The sequence below is a fragment of the Macaca thibetana genome, chromosome 3 (genome assembly GCF_024542745.1).
Source record: "Macaca thibetana thibetana isolate TM-01 chromosome 3, ASM2454274v1, whole genome shotgun sequence".
Classification (NCBI taxonomy): Eukaryota; Metazoa; Chordata; class Mammalia; order Primates; family Cercopithecidae; genus Macaca; species Macaca thibetana.
Window position 1 is genome coordinate 18,730,475 of NC_065580.1, and position 23,159 is coordinate 18,753,633.

Consider the following 23,159-nt stretch of genomic DNA (forward strand, 5'->3'; position numbering starts at 1 on the left):
AGATCACACCACTGCAATCCAGCCCAGCCTGCATGACAGAGTGAGACCCTCTCAAAAAAAAAAAAAAAGAAATTCAAAAGATGTGAACTTCCAAGGTGGAGACTGCAGACATGCACACACATATGTACACGCCACACACATGCATGCACACTATACATGTACATACATGTGCACCCACAGGCACACACATACCATATACTATGCACATGTGTCACACACATACATGTACACACGTACCATGTACATGCACACACACATACCAAACACACACACGTGCACATACAACCCCTCATCTAGGCAGAGATCTAAAAGCCCTGCGATTGGCTGGGTGCGGTGGCTCATGCCTGTAATCCCAGCTCTTTGGGAGGCCAAGGTGGGCAGATCACCTGAGGTCCGGAGTTCGAGACCAGACCGACCAACATGGTGAATCCCTGTCTCTACTAAAAATACAAAATTAGCTGGGCATGGTGGCCTGTAATTCCAGCTACTTGGGAGACTTGAGGCAGGAGCAGCACTTGAACCCAGGAGGTGGAGGCTGCAGTGAGCCGAGATCACGCCATTGCACTCCAGCCTGGGCAACAAGAGGGAAACTCTGTCTCAAAATAAATAAATAAATAAAATAAAAATAAAAGCCCTGCGGTGACTCCATTCCTCAGTAGTGATGGTTCCCCAAAACGCCACAGTTCACTCTCCTTAAAAGGGGTTGTCCAAGCTTAGAGCTCTCTGTGTCTGGCATTTCCCCTCAGTAAAGTAAGGAGTGTGGACAAGGAAACTTCTAGGACCTTTTCCTGTGCTCCAGCATCCTCTGGCTCTAAGGGCTGTTTTCAGCTCCCCACCCCCATATCCCGAAGGATCAAACGAATCGAAACTTAAGGAATTGGACCTTAAGGCTGTGGTGGCTGGGCTGGAGAGGGAGGTACTTTGCCATGCACCTCTGGCATATCATCCTACAGCAGTGTTTCTCTTTCTTTTTTTTTTTTTTTTTTTTTTTTTTTTTTTTTTGACGGAGTCTCGCTGTGTCTCCCAGGCTGGAGTGCAGTGGCGTGATCTCGGCTCACTGCAAGCTCCGCCTCCCGGGTTCACGCCATTCTCCCGCCTCAGCCTCCCAAGTAGCTGAGACTACAGGCGCCCGCCACCACGCCCGGCTAGTTTTTTGTATTTTTAGTAGAGACGGGGTTTCACCATGTTAGCCAGGATAGTCTCGATCTCCTGACCTCGTGATCCACCCGCCTCGGCCTCCCAAAGTGCTGGGATTACAGGCTTGAGCCACCGCGCCCGGCCTAGCAGTGTTTCTCTTTCAAAAGAAAAAATTATTGCAGTGGCTCAGGCCTGTAATCTCAGCATTTTAGGAGGCCGAGGCAGGTGGATCACCTGAAGTCAGGTGTTCAAGACCAGCCTGGCCAACGTGGTGAAACCCCATCTCTACTAAAAATACAAAAATCAGCTGGGCGTGGTGGCGGGTGCCTGTAATCCCAGCTACTTGGGAGGCTGAGGCAGAAAAATTCCTTGAACCCAGGAGGCAGAGGTTGCAGTGAGCCGAAGATCATGCCATTGTACTCCAGCCCGGGCAACACAGTGAGACTCCGTCTCAAAAAAAAAAAAAAAAAATTATTATGGACCCCAAGCTGACGAAATCTTTAATATGACCCAAATACGTGCATATTAAAACCTTGGTATGAACACCTCGTGTTGTTAGGTAGTCTATCATCAGAAAAGTCAAGCAGAGAGGGAGAAGCCGGGGTGTCACTCTGGGCCCCCAACTTCAGGAGTGTTTCCGTCAAGGGCTGCATATCCCCCCTTGACAGACCCACCATGGCCCTGGCTTTGATGGGTGTTCCCTGGGTGCAGGGAAGCCCGACCCCTTCTTCTGTCCCCATTCATAGAATCCTGGACTGGCCAGGGGCCTAGAGAGATCACTAAGCACCGCTGAAAGGCTGAAGACCAACTTCTAGACGCAGGCACCCCGCCCCCTCCTGTCCCTCCAGCCTAGGGGTGGCAGTGACTTCCCGCTGCTGTGAACCTCTGGGCTGCCTCACCCTCTACTTTTTGGATCTTTGGCTTATTTGTCCTGGGTCCTAGGAAGGAGGTGAGGCAGCACTTCCTAAGGACAGGGAGTGCAGATGGCATAGGCAAGATGCCCGCAGAGGCTGATCTGGGCATGTGCTCAGCACAGCAGCTGTAAGAGGAAAGCAGGGCTGGGCCAAGGGAGAAGGTGAAATGGGATGCACTTGCCACCAAAGCCTGGCCCTCCATCCCATGACGAGTTACAAAGCCCTTCAGAGTTGTCCTGAGTGGAGGCAAGGGGCTGGGTGTTTGCACCCCTCTCCCCATATCTCACCCCTACATGGCTGAGTTGAGTTCAGGCTGCCCCGCAAGGAAGGAGCCACCCCTGGGCCAGGCAGGCCCCTTTGGGCAGGGCTATTCCTGGGAAGAGACTGGCGGTGAACTGTCAGTAGTCGTATCCCAAAGAGGAACCTGGGCAGAGGCTGCAAAGTCGGCCACAGCACCAAATCCCAGCTCTGCTTAGTAGCTGCGTGACCTTGACCCAATTCCTCATCCTCGTTTAGCACGCAGTTCAGTTTCCCCATCTGTAAATAGGGAGGCTGTGAAGATTAAATGAGACCATGTTCCCGTAAGGGACAAGAAGCCCGCCCCTCGGCTGGCTTCCCTCTAGGAAGCTGCTGCCAATCGCTTTGGCCAGGATCTGGGACTCTGCTTCAGCCACCTGTATAAGGTGGCAGGGACCCTGTGTGATAAAGTCTGTGCCAAGGTGTGGCCTTCCCTCCTATATCCTGCTCTCAGGGGGTTGGTAGACCTTGCTCTTCTCACTGGCTCCTCCAGCTCTGGGGACAGAACAAGGACGCCGAATCAAGGTCCTCTCGGAGCCTGTCCTTCTGGCCCCCCTCATCCTCCCCACATGAGTGCTGGCAGGGTGGGCCCAAGCATGGCCAGGGAAGGGAGAACCTCTGGATCCTGGAGTTCCGAGCCTCAGCTGTGCCATGCAGCCCAGAGCCCTGCCCGGAGTGGAGTGTCAGGCTCTGTGCCGTTTGCCTTTATCCTCTGTGTGTGCCAATCCCCAGGAACCCCACAGGAAGGAAGCGGTGGAAGAGCCAGGGCAGAATTCCGGCATTCCTGGGTCCCCTAAATCCCACCCCACTCTCAACAGTAGAAAAGATGGGAAGATATAAATAGAAAGCAGTGGGGGTGTGGGGAAGGTCAGCAGCACCCCAGACTGCTTCAGGGCCTCCGGGGACACAAGGAAACTTGATGTGAGTTGGAAAAGGTCCCTCCTCCGGGTGGACGCACACCCACGATGTGCAGTTTAGCTCACAGACGGCGCCTTTGTGCAAACTAGGAAAAGCCCCCAGCCCTCCCTGTGTGGTTGAGGTGCAGCGCCCAACCTGAACGAAATCTCCCCGGGATGTCACAGGCCCCATGCACTGCCAGTTTTCTCAGCACACACGAAATCGAAGGTGTAGCCTCGGGTTCTGCACATTTTGTGTGGCTTACGTGCCAACTGGGACAATCCGGTTATATGCCACAGAGCCCATCTTCGCAGACATCAAACATCTCTCTGTGCCTTAGAGCCTTTGCTGTTGCTCTCTGCGATGACATTCATAGAATCCTGGACTGGCCAGAGGCCTAGACAGATCACTACGCACCGCTGAAAGGCAGGAGACCAACTTCTAGACACAGACACCCCAGCCCAGCAGCCTTTTCACCATGTGTGTCTAGCCAGGCTCCCTGCTGCTCTGAGCCCACCCCTGGTAACTCATGTTTTCCATGGACATGGACAACAGCACCCTGCCCATAAGATGTGTCGCTGTAGGGTGGTGTGGGTACAGCAACGATCAGAGCTGGGCGACCTCAGTCTGCATTTAGCTAGATTTGTTGTATCCACCCAGTGTTGATCCTTATGACTTTTCTTGAAAAAGTGGATATGGCCACAATGGGCCTGCACTCCTTCCTGGTACCACATGGCTGAAGGGGAGTTGTGTCCTCTCTGGTAGCGCCATAGGAGTGGCCATAACCCCAGTCTAATGGAGCTATAGACCATTATGTACTCCAGAGGCTTCCATCCTTCATTTGAATCCTGTATCATTTACTGCCTGTTAGACTTTGAAAGAGCTACTTCTCTGTGCCTCAGTTTCCCCATCTGTGAAACAGGATAATGAAATAATAGCACCTACCTTATGGGATTGCTATAAACATTAAATAAGTGCATATCACAGCATGCAGTACATAATCACTAAATGTCAGCTCTCATAATGACAACAGGCGAGGTCCCCATGCAGAGTGTAGACATTTAGGTAAAACATCCACAAACATCATTTCCTTGTTTTGATGACCCTCGAATTCCCAGCAATAGATGGTAGCTGGCCTAAGGAAAACTGAGTTGGGAAAGTCAACCATTCCTGTATGAGGCCCCCACCCTGTCCCCCATTAACAGGGCAAACTTCCAGATTGCCAGGGGTTGTGGGTGCTGCCTTGGCTCCTCATCTTGCCCAGCTCAAAACTGTCTCTGAGAAGGGCATGCAGGGACACCCTATGGACAACCAGTCATGCTCCTTGTCAGCAACTTCAAAGAACATTGCCCTATCCCAAGGCCTCCTCGTTCCTCTTCATAAGTCATTAGGGGTCTGTGGACAGCTAAGTGCCCCAAGACTTTTTATTTCCAGCTTGACTCCCGCTTGGGATAATGAGTTCCATGATCCTACCACCCACCAAGTGAAGGAACATTTTCTTTGATTATTCCTAAACATAACTCTCTCAAGCTTTAAGCAGAGCACCCCCTCCCCGGTTCTCTTTAAGGATTTGGTGAATGAGTTCAAGACCACCCTAACCATAACATCCATGATTAAACAGATGTTCCTCCGTCTTAGCCTTTATCTTTCCAAATAGAAGAACCCTTAACACATGACTGCGTTTTTACGGCAACTTCACTATTTCCTTGATGATTTGGTTGCTGCTTTTTTGAGTTTCTTATGGTCTTTCTTCAAGTGTAGTAAGCACACAGGACAGAAATCCCTCTCCAACCACAATCCCTCTCCATGTGACTAATTTTGTACATTTTTGGGAGAGATGAGGTCTTGCTATGTTGCCCAGGCTGGTCTCCCTTATGCCACATTCTACTCTGCTTGGATGAACTTCCAAGCACAAAATGAGAATTTCAGTTCAATATATGTAAATCACAGTCATTGTGTTGAAAAGAACTGGAAAGAGAAGGGATTGGGAGTTGGTGAGAGAAAAGGGTAAAAGCTGTAGGCAGAGTGCTATCAGAAACATTTTTCAGAGAGGTGTGGGAACAATAAAAGCAGGTGAGGTCTTAGAACTCCAGCTCTGCACTCTATCCCAGAGCCGGCACACGCAACTGGGCAGGTATCCCACCCAAAAACGCCCTCGAAGAGGGAAGGCAGGGGCTAAAATTCAGCCCTCACCCACTCAATGTGTTCCTGGGTGCTGGGCTACAGCAGCCAGCAATAGTGGCCTTTTTTCTGATTTGCACAAAGGCACCATGTGGACCAGCAGCAGCCCTGTCTGTTCCTGCATTGGTCACTATGGGGGCAGCTGTGTCCCACAGACAGACAGGACAGAGAAACCCAGGTCAGAGATAGGCACTGGGTCCTGATATGCTCTGGATAAAGTTTTCATAGTCATTCATCCAGTGAATATTTATTGGGCATCTACCATGTGCCTGGTACTGTATTTTTGTTTGTTTTTCTTGAGACAGGATCTTGCTCTGTCATCCAGGTTGGAGTGCAGTGGCATGATCACGGCTCACTGCAGCCTCAATCTCATAGAATCAAGTGATCCTCCCACCTCAGCCTCCTGAGTAGCTTGGACTGCAGGCACACACCACCACATCTGACTAACTTTTTATATTTTTAGTAGAGATGAGGTCTTGCTATGTTGCCCAGGCTGGTCCCGAACTCCTGAGCTCAAGTGACTCTCCTGCCTAGGCCTCCCAAAGTGCCAACACCATTTTAGGTGTGGAGAAGACAGTAGTGGATAAGACAAACTTGGTTCCTACTCTGAAAGAGCTTTGATTATAGTCAGGGGAAACAAGTTAACAAGGTCAATGTAGACATCACAAGTATCATAATGATCCAGATGAGTGGTTGGCAAACTATTATCTTTGGGCCAAATCTAGCCCTTGGCCTGTTTTTGTAAGCCCCATGAGTTAAGAATAGTTTTTATATTTTTAAAGGGTTGTTAAACAAATCCAACAAAAGAACCCTTAGGAGGCTCACGAACCCTAATTATCTACGATTTAGTCCTTTACAGAAAAAGTTTGCTGAGCCCTGGTCTAGGTAGTGACTTGCAATGGTAGGGTTATCTAGCAGACACTGCGGGTTGTCAACTGGTTGGATTATCTAGCAGACACTGCTGGTTGTCAACTGGCTGGATTATCTAGCAGATACTGCAGGTTGTCAACTGGTTGGATTATCTAGCAGACACTGCTGGTTATCAACTTCACAGAACCCACCCACTTCTCCTGAATATATGGCAGCCTCGAGATTTGTGTAGGATGGGGCCTTAGCTGCTTAAGCCTAATCAGGGATCTTTTAGCAGTGACTGGGTGCTGCTCACCAGCACATTTCAGGGATGCACCAGTGAGCATGTGAGGTTCCTCTGGGCTAAATGACTGGTTAGGTGAAATCCAGTGTTTTTCTTTGAGCATGGGAGGCAAGAAACTCTCTTTCTGGATGGGGTGGGATGTGCATGTGAGGCATCCCACCTCATGGTTGCTGCAGCCATTTTGCTCATGGCTGGGAAGTCAGCCTGAGGATTCAGTGACCCACACAGGGGAGTGCCCAGAGAATCACAGGAAAAGGATCCAGGTCCCCACCGTACCCTAGCTGGAGCCTGATTTTCTTTTGGACTTTTTAGTTCCCAAGCCAATAAACTCCATTCTGTGTTTACACCAGCTAGGGTTTCTTGTTTGTTTTGAGACGGAGTTTCGCTCTTTTTGCCCACGTTGGAGTGCAATGGTGTGATCTTGGCTCACGGCAGCCTCCACCTCCTAGGTTCAAGCAATTCTCCTGCCTCAGCCTCCTGAGTAGCTGGGATTACAGGCGTGTGCCACCACACCCATCTAATTTTGTATTTTTAGTAGAGACGGGGTTTCGCCATGTTGGCTAGGCTGGTCTCAAACTCCTGACCTCAGGTGATCCACCTGCCTTGGTCTCCCAAAGTGCTGGGATTACAGGAATGAGCCAACTCACCCAGTCGGGTTTCTTGTTCTTTTGACCAAAAGCATCTTACCTGACAGAGGTGGTCAAGGAAGAAGGAGGCTGTACTTGAGTTGAGATCTGAATGATGACAAATAACTAGCCATGTAAAGAAAATCTGGAGGAAAAACCTTCTAAGTAGACAAAAAGGCAAATGCCAATGCCCCGAAGTGGATGTGAACAGGGCGGATTTGAAGAGCAGGGAGGCCAGCGAGCCACAGGGAAGATGGGACAGGATGAGGTGAAGGAGTGGGCAGAGTCTTGGTGGCCAATGAGAGCTTAGATTTTACTCTAAACACACCAGGAAGCCATTGTTTATTGTTTAATTTTTTTTTTTAGATGGAGTCTCACTCTGTCGCCAGGCTGAAGTGCAATGGTGCCATCTCGGCTCACTGCAACCTCCGCCTCCCTGGTTTAAATGATTGTACTGCCTCAGCCTCCCAAGTAGCTGGGACTACAGGCACCTGCCACCATGCCCAGCTAATTTTTGTATTTTTAGTAGAGAGGGGGTTTCACCATGTTGGCCAGGCTGGTCTCAAACTCCTGACCTAAAGTGATCCACCCGCCTTGGCCTCCCAAAGTGCTGGGATTACAGGTGTGATCCTACCACACCTGGCCTGTACTGTTTAATATTTAAACTGACTTTTACTTACATAGAGCAGTAAAGTACACAAAACTTAAGGACACAGTTTGATGAATTTCAACAACACACACACAAACATATACCTCTGTCATCCAGATCAACAATGTTCCCAGCCTCCACAAGCCAAATATGTAATTAAAAATGTCCTACTAGGCATATTAAAGCAATAAAAGTAAAAAGCTGGGGCGTGGTGGCTCACGCCTATAGTCCCAGCTATTAAGGAGGGTGAGGTGGGAGGACTGCTTGAGGCCAGGAGTTTGAGGCCACCTTGGGCAACATAATGAGACCCCCACCTCTAAAAAAAAAAAAATTAGCCAGGGGATGGTGGGGCATGCCTGTAGTCCTAGCTGCTTAGGAGCCTGAGGCAGGAGGATCACTGGAGCCCAGGAACTCCTGGCTGCAGTGAGCTATGATGGTGTCACTGCACTTCAGCCTGGGAGACAGTGAGATGAAGAAAGAAGAGAAGAGAAGGAAAGAGAAGGAAAGAGGGAAGGAGGGAAGGAAGGAAAGAAGGAAGGAAGGAAGGAACTAAAGGAAGGAAGGAAGGAGGGAAGGAAAAGAAGGGAGGGAAGGAAAGAGAAAGAAAGAGGGAGAGAGAGAAAGAAAGAGGGAGAGAGAGAAAGAAGGGAGGGAAAGAAAGAGAAAGAAAGGAAGGAAGGGAGGGAGAGAGAGAGAGAAAGAAGGGAGGGAGAGAAAGAAAGAAAGAGAGAGAGGGAGAAGGGAGGGAAGGAAAGAGAAAGAAAAAGAGAAAGAAGGGAGAGAAGGAAAGAGAAAGAAAGAAAGGAAGGAAGGAAGGGGGAGAGAGAGAAAGAAAGAAGGGAGGGAGAGAAAGAAAGAGAAAGAGAGGGAGGGAGAAGAGAGGGAAGGAAAGAGAGAGGGAGGGAGGGAAAGAAGGGAGGGAAGGAAAGAGAAAAAAAGAAAGAAAGAAAAAGAAAGAAAGAAAGAAAAGAAAGAGAGAAAAAGCTGAAATTAATTGTAATAATGTATTTGACCTAACCCAACGGATCCAAAATATTTTAATACATAATCAATGTTGAAAGTATTAATGATTACATTTTTTCCTTACTGAGTCTTTGAAGTCTAATGTTTGTTTGACACATACAACACATCTCAACTTGGACTAGACAGTCTTCAAGTGCTCAATAGCCCCATGTGGCTAGTGGCTAATGTACTGGACAGCGCAGGTCTAGAAAGCAAGGGCTGATAAATGAAAACAAAGCAAATAGCATCCATTGATAGGAATACAAGTTGTGTAGGATGTAAGCCACTGACTTTGACGATTTCTTAGTTTTATTTTAGTGAAAATAAAATCAGTTCACACCCAGTATCAGTTCCCAAACCCTAAATTCCCCTAAGGCCCTAGATTACTCAGCATAGGATATTCCTACCACAAAGCGTTTTAGTTCCCCTTTGGGCCCTCTTATGAATAGAGTTGTCATTCTTCACATTCTTAGGCATGATGGACCTCTGAATGACAAGTTCCCATCTGACCAAAAAGCCTCCAATTTCAGCTTTGAGTTATTTCAGACTTTTCAGATGGAAGTCATTTTATATCTGTGGGTTTCAAATCTGACTGGTCATCTAAATCACTTCAGTATTTAAAACAAAAAACATAACACGCGCCCGGGACCTGCTGAATCCCAATCCAGAGATGCGCTCAGTGATGTGTATTTTTAAAAGGCTTGACAGACAACTGTGATGGGCATTCAGCCCTGGGAACCACTGAGCATCATCTGCTTTGCTGAAAAGATCCAGAGACTTCGTCAGGCACCATAGCAGAGACACAGCAAGGCCCCGACTGACAAATCCTCTAGGAGCAACACTCCTATTAAAAACGTTGTAGCCTTGGCCGGGCTCAGTGGTTCATGCCTGTAAACCCAGCACGTTGGGAGGCCGAGGTGGGAGGATCACCTGAGGTCAGGAGTTCGAGACCAGCCTGGCCAACATGGTGAAACCCCGTCTCGGGCGGATCACGAGGTCAGGAGATTGAGACCATCCTGGCTAACCCGGTGCAACCCCGTCTCTACTAAAAAATACAAAAAACTAACCGGGCGAGGTGGCGGGCGCCTGTAGTCCCAGCTACTCGGGAGGCTGAGGCAGGAGAATGGCGTAAACCCTGGAGGCGGAGCTTGCAGTGAGCTGAGATCCGGCCACTGCACTCCAGCCTGGGCGACAGAGCGAGACTCCGTCTCAAAAAAAAAAAAAAAAAAGGAAAAAAAAAGAAACCCCGTCTCTATTAAACATACAAAAATTAGCCCGGTGTGGCGGCCGGCGCCTGCAGTCCCAGCTACTTGGAAGCCGGAGGCAAGAGAATCGCTTGAACCCAGGAGAAGGAGGTTGCAGTGAGCCAAGATTGCAACACTCCAGCCCGGGTGACAGAGTGAGACTCAATAAATAAGTAAATAAATAAATAGTAGCCGTGCAGGGGCGGGGAGGGACGTGTTTATTTCCTCGTGGCTGGGATAATGGCAGTGGTGGAGGTACAGGCTTCTTGGGTGCAGCCTATTTTAGGCAGGCCGAGCCCAGTCCATGGAACAGGAAACAGTATCTGCAGGTGGGGGATCAACATGAGAGAGGACCACGGGTCTCAAGGTGGCCTGAGGGTGTGGGTAAGGAGGAAATGCACAGTGAGTAACCCGCCCGCCTCTACACACATTCTATTTTTTACTTCTGGCTTTCCTGGCAGTCAGTGGACTCTCTTAATCTTAAGGCATGGTGTGTAAGAGCAGAGCAAACCTGTGTTGCAAAGGTTCAACCTGAAAGAGCGTGACTGAGGGGAAATAAAACTCACCCAGTCCTTCTGGATTTCATTTTAATCACTGGGTGTGCCCTTGGCACCAGGATCATAAAACACACCTGGTTTCCTTCCTTTGATGTATTTAAAGAGCCCTGGATTTGTCGTCGGGGCACCTGAGTTCCAGTCCCAAACCTGTACTAAGCAGCTGTGCCACTATGTGCATAGGATTTAACTTACCTGAGCCTCACTTCCCCTGCTGGTAAAATGAGTAATCAAACCTATCTTGTTTGTTACAGTGATGGCTGGGTAAAGTAACGCATGGGAAAGCAATTTAGAAACGATCAAGCGCGACACAAAGGGAAGACCACCGTTAACAGAAAGGAAAGTGACGCAGGACACAGAAAGCGGGAGAAACCCTTCGCCAGCTCCCAGATACCTCACCTCTACCCTCCCCCTGTCCTTCCTTCCCCCTCCACCCGCCACGGCAGGGGCCTTACAAACAGCAGGCGCTCTAATCCGCCTAGGCACACACCTGTCCTGGGCTGCTGGAAAGACGCCCCCCGCCCCCCTAACAAACACACAGAAGTCTCCGGCCCGGGACACCATAAACGTTTCTAGTGGCAAGTCCTCACGGCCCGCGGGCTTCCATTGGCTCGGGAACACCCTCAGCCTATTTTTCATTGGCTGGCTGCTGCTGGGATGAGGCGAGGCAGTCTCAGCCGAGGTTCACAGCTGAGAGTCACTTACGGTTGTGTACCCTTTCCTGCCCATGTCCCCGAAGCGGCCGGGAAGCCCCACCGCTCCCTGCGCGCTCCCTGCGCGTCCCGGCCGTGCGCCTGCAGATCCTGCCTGCCCGGCAGCCGTCCCGGGCCGGGCAACAGTAGCTTCGGCTCAAATCGGCGCCCTCATCGCCCAGTCCCGCGATGGGCATCTTTCTGGTCCCCAACCCACAACTGAGCATCACTTCCCGGGCCACGAACGCGAGCTGCGCCTCTGTCACTTTTGTCACTCAGTCCCCTTCCTAACTTCTCCCCCCATCCGCAGGTTGAAGGGTGCAGTGGCCTCCTGGCTCGGTCCCGAATAACGCCGGAGTTTAAGTGCACTGGGCCCCAGGTGACAACCAAATAAAGTGGAAACACGTGCGCACCACTCGCAGAAAGTATTTCCATTCCGCAGGAGCAGCACCTACGGCCCCTACGCCTCCCAGCTCCAAGCCAGATAATCGGCCCTCTAGGGAAGCCGCCGTCCTTCCCCATCGGGCTGTCATTGCTCCCCGGCCACTTCGGGCGGCGACCCCCGCGGCCCGGCCCGCGCGCCCCGACAGCCCCTGCCAGCTGGACCAGCAGCGGCGGCCGCGCACTGCACGCCCTTTCCCTGGCGGGGCGGGGTGGGGGCGGCGCTGCCAATCGCTGCGCAGCGCACGTGCTGCACGTCTGCGCATCCGGCCCCGCCCTGGGGGCGCGGTGTAGGGTTGTGGGGGCGCGGGGCGCCGCAGAGGTGTGGACGCGCGGGGGTAGGGGGATGTGCGCGTTGCGGGATGGAGTGCGCAGTGCTCCGGGTCCGGGGGAGACGAGAGCGCGCCGAGGGGCAGTGCCAACGCCCGGGGGTGGGGAGTGCACAGAGATCTGGGGGTGGCAGGGGACGAGCGCGCCAGCGGGTACCACGGGGGGACCCGAGGGCCCACAAAAGGGTCAGTCCTCTGCGCCGCCCCCCTAGGGGATTGCTGAGCGTCGGGAAACTCCCCAGCCGGTCTCAGCCTGTCTCTGTCCCTCTCTTACTAGAAACTGGGCCACAGCTGGTGGGCGCGGGCCCGCTGCCCTGCACGTCCACCGCCGTATCAGCCCAGGGCCCGCGCCCGGAGGCCAAGGAGCCGGAGGTCAAAGGTTGGTCTCATGACACCTGTTCAGGAGAAAGCGGGTCTTTGTTTGAGGGCCCTCCTTCCGCCACCCCCACCCCCCTACCCCACCTCCAGCCCAGAAGAGGAGTATTTCAGGTTGCGATTGTCAAACGGAATCATCACATGTGTAAACTAAAGGGCGGAAGCCCAGGAATCAAAACAGTCGTGGTGTGGTCTTGACAGAGGGCAGAGAGGAAGAGAGGGGTGCCACCTGCTCAGGGCCAGACGCCGTTTGAGGGCGCGCCCTGGGAGCGGCGCTTCCTGGTGCTCATTAGTGTAAGGGTGAAATGGGAAGGCAGCAGGGCCGACTCGCTCTCGGCAGAGCGACATTTTCATTATTGGGTGTGCTGTTTGGGCTCCAGAGAGCTCCACATCCCAGCGTGGAGGCCAGTTTGATGTAGCTGCAGCGAGCTGTGAGCTCCTGGAGCTGTTTCGTTGTTTACCCTCCTTGAAAGGAATGCTGTAACAACTTCCGGAAGAGGAGCCCCTTTGAAGTGTGGGCAGGATTGGGGTTCCTCTGACTTCACGTTGTCTCGGTGGCCCCTTTGATGTGGTGACAGGGCTTAGCAGAGACTGGCTATGGGGAGTCAAGCGCCAGTCCAAGGTCACCTCCACCAGGACGGACATATTGAAGGGCAGATTGAAACAGGCCAAAACAAATCTCAAAATTTTCCATTTCCTGGTTTGTTCATTTTTTTTCATTAATACAGTACGTACTTCTCAAATGTATCATTCGATTCTTTATGCCTATGAAATGACATTGGAAAACCTTGGGTGAAAGTGCTATACCTACATTTGTCTTGTTTAATCCTCACAATAACTATTAGGTGGGTATTGTCCCCACTTTATAGAAGAGAAATTGAAGGCCTAGGGTCACACAGCTATGTGACTGAAAGCCTTCCTTCCTGAACTGCTCCTTCACTAAAAGTTAATTGGTTTATTTAAATGAGTCAAACCACACAAAACAGATGAGTGTCTGGCACACGGTAAATGTGCAATGAACTGTTGTACTTGTCACCCTTTTTTTTTTTTTTGCCCGAGACAGGGTTTCGGTCTTATCACCCAGGCTGGAGTGTGGTGGCACAATCTAGGCTCCCTGCAACCTCCGCCTCCTGGGTTCAAGCGATTCTCCTGCTTCAGCCTCCTGAATAGCTGGGATTACAGGCTTCCGCCACCACACACAGCTAATTTTTTTATTTTATTTTATTTTGAGATGGAGTCTTGTTCTGTTACACAGGATGGAGTGCAATGGCGTCATCTTGGCTCACTGCAACCTCCTCCTCCCAGGTTCAAGTGATTCTCCTGCCTGAGCCCCCTGAGTAGCTGGGATTATAGGCATGCGCCACCACACCCGGCTAATTTTTATATTTTTAGTAAAGACAGGGTTCCACCATGTTGGTCAGGCTGGTCTTGAACTCCTGACCTTGTGAACTGCCCGCTTCGGCCTCCCAAAGTGTTGGGATTACAGGTGTGAGCCACCGTGCCCAGCTTTTTTATCTTTCTTTTTTTTTTTTTTTTTGTATTTTTTAGTAGATACGGGGTTTCACCGTGTTGGCCAGGCTGGCCTCGAATGCCTGACCTCAGGTGATCCCTACATCTTGGCCTCCCAAAGTGCTGGGATTGCAGGCGTGAGCCACCGCGCCTGGCCTCTTGACAGTTTTTATTACAAATAAGAAGCTTGAAAGTTCTCTATATTGCTGTGGCAAGTACTATAAGAATCTTAGGCAGCAGGTCTTGAAGAACTGTTTGAGAAATGTTTTAGGGTTTTGCTTCTCTCTGGTTAGAACCATCTCCAAATGGTATTGGAAGTGGAGTTCGTAAGTCAGATGCTTTCAGACAAAATATACAATGTCTTTCTCTAGAGATCTACTCCTAGGCTTTATGTTCCTTCCTTTCTCACTGTAAAACATTGCAAGAACAAGCTGCTGAGCCCTCGGCTGGGTGCTTGGGTGTCAGTGACTTTTAAATGGAATGGAATATGGGTTTCTGTTTTTGCTTTCATTTTTATGGCATGGGTAACGTAACTTGACTTTGTCTTTAAAAATTTCACAAAACAACAGTATTTACTAAATCACTTTTTAAACATGTTTTAAAAGTGCTGCTTTTGCGTTGAAGGATGTCCTCCCGAAGACCATGCTGAGTTAAGAGACTAATAGGAATCGTGTGAGTGAGGCAGAGTGGGATGAGGGCTGTTTCAGAGACAGATGTGCCCTGGGAGACCAGGAGGAAAGCAGGCAGGTTGAGCTGTCCTGTTGGTTGTTAGCAGGACAGAACCAGGAGGATGCAGAAGCATTGATAGCTGAGATGCACAGCACAGCCCCAGGGGGGGCTTCTTTCTTTTTTTTGTTGTTTTTTTTGAGACAGAGTCTTACTCCGTTGCCCAGGCAGGGGTGGAGTAGCGCCATCTCAGCCACTGCAACCTCCGCCTCTGGGGTTCAAGCAATGCTGCTGCCTCAGCCTCCCAAGTAGCTGGGATTACAGGCACCTGCCACCACGCCTGGTTAATTTTTTTTTGTATTTTTAGTAGAGATGGGGTTTTACCATGTTGGCCAAGCTGGTCTCGAACTCCTGACCTCAGGTGATCCACCTGCCTTGGCCTCCCAAAGTGCTGGGATTACAGGTGTGAGCCACCGCGCCTAGCTTTTTTTTTTTTTTTTTTTAATTACAGACAGGGTCTTCTTGTGTTGCCCAGGCTGGTCTTGAACTCCCGGGTTCAAGGGATCCTTCCAACTTGACCTTCCAAAGGGCTAGGATTACAGGTGTGAGCCACCACGCCCAGCCCGGGGGGGGCCTCTCTTTTGAGTCAAAGGCGGTTTGGGGGTCTAGCACAGCCAGGCTTTGCTCTGGACATGATGCAATGAAAGAAGATAACAAGCAGTAACAACTGGTAATAGTAAAATAGTAACAAATGGTATGTATTGAATACCTACTGTGTTCTAGGCACCGTGCTAGGAGATTCACATGCTTTATGTCATGTAAGCCTATGATGTGGGTTACTATTATTAGTCCCACTTTACAGGTAGGGAAACAGCCACAGGGAGGTTAAGTTGTCCGTTACCCAACTAGTAAGTGGCCCCATGAGCAGAGGACTCAGGCTTCTAGTGTACTGAGCCGCTGGAGGATGATCTTTTTGTGCTGAGATTCAGTTTACAAGTTCTATTATGGGGGAAGTTGGGGGCTTCCTGGTCTCTATCTAAGGCAAGCTTGTCCAGCCCATGGGCTGCCTGCGGCCCAGGACGGCTTTGAATGTGGTCCAACGCAAATCTGTTAACTTTCTTTAACTGTCATGAGCCTTTTTGTGTGTGTGATTTATTTTTATTTTTTTATTTTAGTTCATCAGCTATTGTTAGTGTATTTTATGTGTGGCCCAAGACAATTCTTCTTTTTCCAGTATGGCCCAGGGAAGCCAAAAGATCGGACACCCCTGATCTAAGGAGAAGGCGCTTTTGGAAAGGACTGGCTGGATCGGTGGCAGAGGGAGAATGGATGGGGCTCATCTAGCGAGCAGGGATCTGTGCAAAGGAATCAGGACATAGGCACAGTAGCACCACAGGGCAACAGGTGTTAATGTGGGGGCTGAGGGGAGGGAGCAAGAGTACCTCTCAGTGGGTGTGTGTTCAGGGAGAAATGAGGAGAGTTGGGGCTGTCGCAGAGTTGAATTGGGAGCTCTGGGAGCAAGTGTACCTGTCAGTATTATAGGAAGGCAGCCATGCTGAGACACAGGACCTGCAGGATGGCCAATTTGTTTTACAGTATATGATAATAACACTCCACAGTTTTAATAGTTCGATGGGCTAAATTGTGTTCTTCCTACCGCCACTGCCCCCTACATTGCTGAAGTCCTTACCCCCAGTACCTCAAAATGTGACCTTATTTAGAAATACGGACATTGCACATGTGATTAGTTAAGATGAGTTCCTACTGGAGTAGGGTGGTCCCTGATCCATTAGGCCGGGTACAGTGGCTCCTGCCTATAATCCTAGAACTTTGGGAGGCTGAGGTAGGAGGATCAATTGGGTCCAGGAGTTTGAGACCAGTCTGGGCAACCTAGTGAGACCCCATCTCTACAGAAAATACAACCTTTTAAAAAAACTAGCTAGGTGCAGTGTCATATGCCTGTGGTCCCAGCTTACTCAGGAGGCTGAGGTAGGAGGATTGCTTGAGCCAGGGAGGTCAAGGCTACAGTGAGCTATGATTGCACCACTACACCCCAGCCTGGGCAACACAGTGAGACCCCATCTCAAAAATAAAAATAAAAACAAAAACTGAAGAAGGAAATTTGAGCACAGATATGCACACAGGGAGAATGGCATGTGAAGATGAAGGCAGAGATCAGGGTGCTACTTCTGCAAGCCAAGGAACCCCACAGATTGCTGGCAACCACCAACAGCTCAGGGAGAGGCCTGGAACAGATTCTCGCTCACAGCACTCAGACAGAACCCATCCTACCGACATCCGGATCTCGGTCGTCCAGCCTCCAGAACTGTGAAACAATGCTTTGCTGTTGTTTAAGCTGCCCAGTCTGTAGTACTTTGTTACTTTGCTCTAGCAAAGTAATACACGTGGCCACGTATCTGATGATAGCCTTGACTGTGATAGAGCCCTGAGGTTTTTGAAACCTGCCTTTGTAGAGGCTGAGAAAATCTGTTTTCTTTCATTTTCCTTTTTTTTTCTTTGTTTTCTTTTTTTGAGACAGGGTCTTGCTCTGTCACAAGGACTGGGGTGCAGTGGCACAATCATGACTTACTGCTGCCTCTACCTCCCAGGCTCCTGAGCAGCTGGGACTACAGACACACACCACCTGCCTGGCTAACATTTTAAACTTTTTTAAGAGGTGAGGTCTCACTGTGTTGTCCAAGCTGGTCTCAAACTCTTGGGCTCAAGTGATCTGCCCACCTTGGCCTCCCAAATTGTTGGGATTACAGGTGTGAGCATCATGCCTGGTGAGGACCTGTTTTATATAAAATTATCTCTAACAGAATGCTACATGTACATAGCTATAAACAGCAAAGTAGAATAAATACACATAAAAAGTATAATGAAAAATTATAATTACTCTCAGCCTCTTGTTCCCCAAGGCTGTCTTCCTGGAGGCCGGCACTGCCAACTCTGTAGCCATTTTTCTTGTATTTTCTACCATTTTTCTAAACAATATGCTTACATTACTATTTATTTTCTTTTTCTTTCTTCTTTTTTTTTTTTTTGAGACGGAGTCTCACTCTGTTGCCCAGACTGGAGTATAGTGGGGTAACCTCAGCTCACTGTAACCTCTGCCTCCCAGGTTCAAGTGATTCTCCTGCCTCAGCCTCCCAAGTAGCTGGGATTGCAAGAGTGCACCACTATGCTTGGCTAATTTTTGTATTTTTAGTAGAGATAGGGTTCCACCATGTTGGCCAGGCTGGTCTCGAGCTCCTGACCTCAGGTGATCCACTCGCCTCAGCCTCCCAAAGTGCTGCAATTACAGTCGTGAGCCACCACGTCCAGCCACATTACTATTTCTTGATTTTCGACTTTGCACACTACTTGTTAACTTCCAATCATGGTAGCGGAGGAGACGCTCTCCTTCCCATACCCCCTTCTGTATCCTTGTATTCCAGTACTTTATGAAATAAATGACGACTGTTCACAGAGGCGAGCTGTTCACCTCTGAGCCATGCAGTGTTCTAGGACAACACTCTGTGATTCAACAACCCTTTTCTCCGTCTGGACTTAATGGTAGCTTCTTTTTTACATTTGTCTGATTTTCTCTGAACTTATGTGTTCCCCCAGTGCCCTAGCACCTCTGCCACATTGCAATCAACAGTATTTTTTGACTCTGAACCCTTTATTCTTTTTCCCTAGGTGGTCCCTCCTCCAACGTGGACAGAGGTGGCTTAGGCCACAGTGCCAGGTCCTGAGAGGGAGGAGGAGGTGTCTTTTGAAAGTGGCCAGCAGTTTTCTGGGTTTGGAGGTGGGTGTTTCAGTTCACTGTGGAGGTGAAGTCCTTTGGTTTCATGAAGGCCTCTGGGACAGGCAGCTGCGCTCTTGTTGTTCCCCTCTGAGGGGCTTCACAGTTTTGGCTTGGGCGTATTAATCAGGCATGTAGGCTGAGGCAGTCCTGAGTCCAGGGGAGATATTGTCTGAAGGTGTGAACAGCTGAGCTCACTCCTGTGGAAAGCGGTGTTTTTGTCAGTGGTTGTTTTTTGGCAGTTGCTGAAAGTTGCTTGTAGGAGCTAACGGAGTGGCTGAGGGTGGAAGTGCATTTTCTCCCTCCGTGCACAGAATCAGCACTGCTGGGTCACACAGGGTGTAGAGGTCTAGAGCACTGACGGAACCCCGGGCCTGGAGCCCGGCAGCCCCATGGGCACTGTGCTATTAGAGGTAGTGGCCCCAAGGCTCCTATTGGTGGACCTCAAGCCACAGAAGCCAGGCCAGAAGAAGGATACAATGATGACTGGGACTAATTGGTTCAACAGATGTGGGGGACCCTTTTGTGGACTCCTTGAAAGACCCAGGGAATACTTCTGCAGGGCTGGGGCTGAGGGCCTGCATTCATCTGGGGCCTCAGAATCATTGTGACATGGGGTATCAGTGCAAAGGGATCTCACATCTCCCCAGACTGCTGGAAACTGGGTATATGAGCATACGACCTTCAGAATGATTCACAGTGATAGGCAGGGTATGTTTACCCCCATTGACAGCCAAAGAGTCTGAATCTCAAAGAGGCTTCGGTCATTAAGTGGCAGGAGTGGAATGAGACGCCAGGTCAGGTGCTTTCCCACTGCCACGGAAGATGGAAGTCACGTTGCTGGAAAGTAAAAGGGAAGTAATGGCCCCATTGGACCATTTAGGGTCCTAGGAATGAAGTATTATGTTCAGTTCTGGGAGTCGCATTTTAAGAGAAACAAGAACTTACTTCCTAGATGGAAATCAGGTTGGTGAAACAGACTGGGTGTGCCGTTTTTGGCTTTTGTAACATCAGAGGGTCCTCCCCAGTCAGTGTTAGCAGCCCTGGGAAGCAAAGTTATCTAGGGCTTCCAGACACGATCCCAGTGTTGTCACCGGGCACCATGGTATGCTCAGTGCCATGGGCGAGCGTGGCTGTCATCTGCCCGGGGCCATCGCCCATGTAGCTAATGTCCTCTGTAGACAAGCACCCCTCTGTTGCAGCCTCATAAGTGAGGTGATTGTAGATGTCATGCCTGACTAGTTCATCCCTTTCAGGAAATGAACTTCCTTTTGCCTCAGTTTCACAAATATGGGGGTTCATGCAGTCTCCCCTCACATCCCAGACAGCTGCCCTGACAGTGGGATAAGGCACTGACAAGCAGCCATGTTCCCTCTGCTAACAGGGACAATGTCCCCATACCTGCTCCTTTCCCAGCTCTGGGGCTAGAGAGTGAAAGGCAGGGTAGCGCTTTAGTGACTGGGGGAGCTGTTGATCTCAGACACCAGCTGCTGTGATTCCTAGGACACTTCTCATCAGTGGGAAGCGAATGGGGGTCTCCCATGTTCTGGTTCTCCAGTCAGGTTGAATTTGTTGTTTTGTTTTTGTTTTTGTTTTGAGACGGAGTCTGGCTTTGTCGCCCAGGCTGGAGTGCAGTGGCGTGATCTTGGCTCACTGCAACCTCTGCTTCCCAGGTTCAAGCGATTCTCCTGCCTCAGCCTTCTGAATAGCCGGGATCACAGGCACCTGCCACCACGCCTGGCTAATTTTTGTATTTTTAGTAGAGAAGGGGTTTCACCACGTCGGCTAGGCTGGTCTTGAACTCCTGACCTCAGGTGATCCACCTGCCTCGGCCTCCCAAAGTATTGGGATTAGGGGCGTGAGTCATTGCTCCCAGACGAATTTGTTGTTTTTTAACAGGAAAATCCTTACTGAAGTTTCAAGGTTCCCATTCTAATGATTTTTTAATCCCTATTGAATGTAAATATCTCTCTCTGTCTCTCTCTCTTTTTTTTTTTTTTTTTTTTGAGACAGAGTCTCGCTCTGTTGCCAAGGCTGGACTGCAATGGCACGATCTTGGCTCACTGCAACCTCTGCCTCCTGGGTTCAAGTGATTCTCCTGCCTCAGTCTCCTGAGTAGCTGGGATTACAGGCACATGCCACCACGCCTGGCTAATTTTTGTATTTTTAGTAGAGACGGGGTTTCACCATGTTGGTTAGGCTGGTCTCGAACTCCTGACCACATGATCTGCTCACCTTGGCCTTTCAAAGTGCTGGGATTACAGGTGTGAACCACCATGCCTGGCCTCTAATCTCTTTATGTTTACAGATTTGTGTTTGCCTCACTCACGGCTACTATTTATATTTTTACTGAGCTTCTTCGGACAAGGTTAAGGAGCTGCTTTTCCTGATTTCTTTTGAGTTTTGGTGCCCCATGTTTGGAGTTCATAATTACAAAACCTCAGGGGTTTTCTGAGGGTTAGGGAAAAACAGTAGCTTGAAGGCTCAGGAGGTGGCTGGAGTTCTGGAAATAGAGTCCAGAACATAGACTTAGAAAACCCTGATGAACCTGTATGACCTGGTCCTCCAAGGACTGAGCAATGTTGCCTCTCCTGGCTGTGGAAATACAGTACACAGGGGCTTTCAGAGTGAGCAGGAAGTTGCTGGCTATACCTTCCCAAGCCCCAGAGATACATTCAGGCTGTCTATTTGAGGATTGTCATTAAGGCTTAGAGAAAATAGTTGAAGCAATTCTTGATTTTTACCAGTTAGTTTAGATTCAGCTGCAACAATCACAACTTAAACAAGATACATAAAATTGTTTCTCATGTATATAGTTGAGGTCTATTATGTCAGCATCCTCATCACTCAGACTCTCTAGTTTTCTGACTGCCCTCCCTAAGCTGTGTCTCATCCTCATGGTCCAAACTGACTGCTGGAGCTCCAGCCATCACATCTGACTTCCAGGCAGCAGGACAGAGGGAAGGGAGAAGAAGGGCCTATGTTCTTCTTCCTGAAAGAACCATACTATATTTTTGCTTACATCTGTTTGGCTAGAACTTAACATGGCCAGTCCAAATTGAAGAGAGGCTGGGAAATTTAGTCCAGGGAACAGTGTTACTCTGAATAAATGTGGGGTTTGTTACTAAGTGGGAGAAGGGGCATTGGTATTGGGTTGGGTTAAGCAGCTAGCAGTCTATCAGAGGAAGCTGGATTTAGTAGCTGTGAAATAAACAGTTATTGGGATTTGTAGTTCATTTGAGCTTTCTTTGTAACCCTAGGCAGGCCACTTTACTTTTTTGAGCTTCAAAATTTTCATTAAAAAAAAAAAAAAAAAAAAAAAGGCCAGGCATGGTGGCTCATGCCTGTAATCCCATCACTTTGGGAGGCTGGGGCAGGTGGATCACCTGAGGTTGGCAGTTTGAGGCCAGCCTGACCAACATGGAAAAACCCTGTCTCTACTAAAAATAAAAATTAGCCAGGCATGGTGGCGCATGCCTGTAATCCCAGCTACTCGGGAGGCTGAGGCAGGAGAATCACTTGAATCTGGAAGACAGAGGTTGCAGTGAACCGAGATCATGCCATTGCACTCTAGCCAGGGCAACAAGAGTAAAACTCCATCTCAAAACAAAAACAAAAACAAAACTGATTAATGGCTGTGATTGTTAAACTGTGTTCAGAGACGTCCTGGGATTTCTGGAGGCACCTCAAGTTTAATGGGAATAACTGGAGCTAAGAGTCCAAGCAAGGGCTTCCCTGTCCCCTTCCCACCCCTTCAACCAGACCAGCTCTCTTCTCTCTGCTTTTTTATGGTACTGCAGCTCTCAGCAGCTCTGAAGTTCCATGACAGGTGAGAAACTTCAGGAGCAACTGTAGAAAGTTTCTGGGTTTCAAGAGAAGCAAGTTGGACAGGTTATGTAGGTTCAGGTTTCTGTGGTTCCGGAGGTAGAGGACCATGTTTCTGTAATTGTGAAAATCTAGGGAGGTATCAGGAAAAAGCCTGGTCATCTTTCTCTAATTCTGGAGGTACTGGGATATAATTTTCTTGTCTCTGGGGGCATTAGAATATATTCCCTGAGGTCTGGAATGAAGGGAAAATGAATGCTGAAATACGATTCAGGTTTGGTTCCCTGTTCTGCCTTTTCCTGCTTGATATAGACTTTCTCTGAGCCTTAGTGTATTCATCTTTACAATGGGAATAGTAATGCCTACTCAGGACTACTGGGAAAATGAAACATCATCAAGCATGTAAGCTTAGTAGGCTATGAGTCAACGTTCATTTGCTTTAATATCACCTGTTCATCAGAGGGCCCCACACCCCTGGGTGGGGTGGGTACAGTAGAGAGGCCTGGGCTTAATGATTGAGCCAATTGGTTCGTGAGGCTCAAGGTAAAATTGATGGCACTGGGACTCCAGAGCGTCACCCTGAGCAGGTGTGCAGGCTAGTCCCCTGTCTCATGGCGGTGTGGTGTTGTGGTGTTCTTTTCAAGCTGGAGTGTTTAAGAACCAACCAAATCCGGCATCTGGGCTTTGGTTGGGAAGGCGTTGTCTCTCTTAAATCTTTACTCTTTAATTTTTTTTTTTCTCATCATCAACTAAATACTTTGAAGTCTTTTCCATCTTGAAACAAAAGAAAACCCTTTCCCTCTAGGCAGATGACTCTTCCTGCCTATGTCTTTGTTTTTTTTTTTCTTTGAGACAAAGTCTCGCTCTGTCACCAGGCT

The 23,159-nt window shown here is 49.4% G+C and overlaps 1 protein-coding gene across 32 annotated transcripts in view; it reads right to left on the reverse strand.

The window, feature by feature from the left end:
- NDUFB2 (NADH:ubiquinone oxidoreductase subunit B2) overlaps positions 1 to 23,159 on the reverse strand; it is a 1,166,996-nt gene that overhangs the window by 459,756 nt on the left and 684,081 nt on the right. Inside the window, exon 1 of one of the 32 annotated variants that reach the window (XM_050782311.1) lies at positions 12,565 to 12,569. The exons of the other annotated variants lie outside the window; for them this stretch is intronic. The gene's annotated coding sequence lies outside the window, so the exon portion shown is untranslated. Of the gene's footprint in view, positions 1 to 12,564; positions 12,570 to 23,159 lie in introns of those variants that run through there. 32 annotated transcript variants of the gene reach the window in all.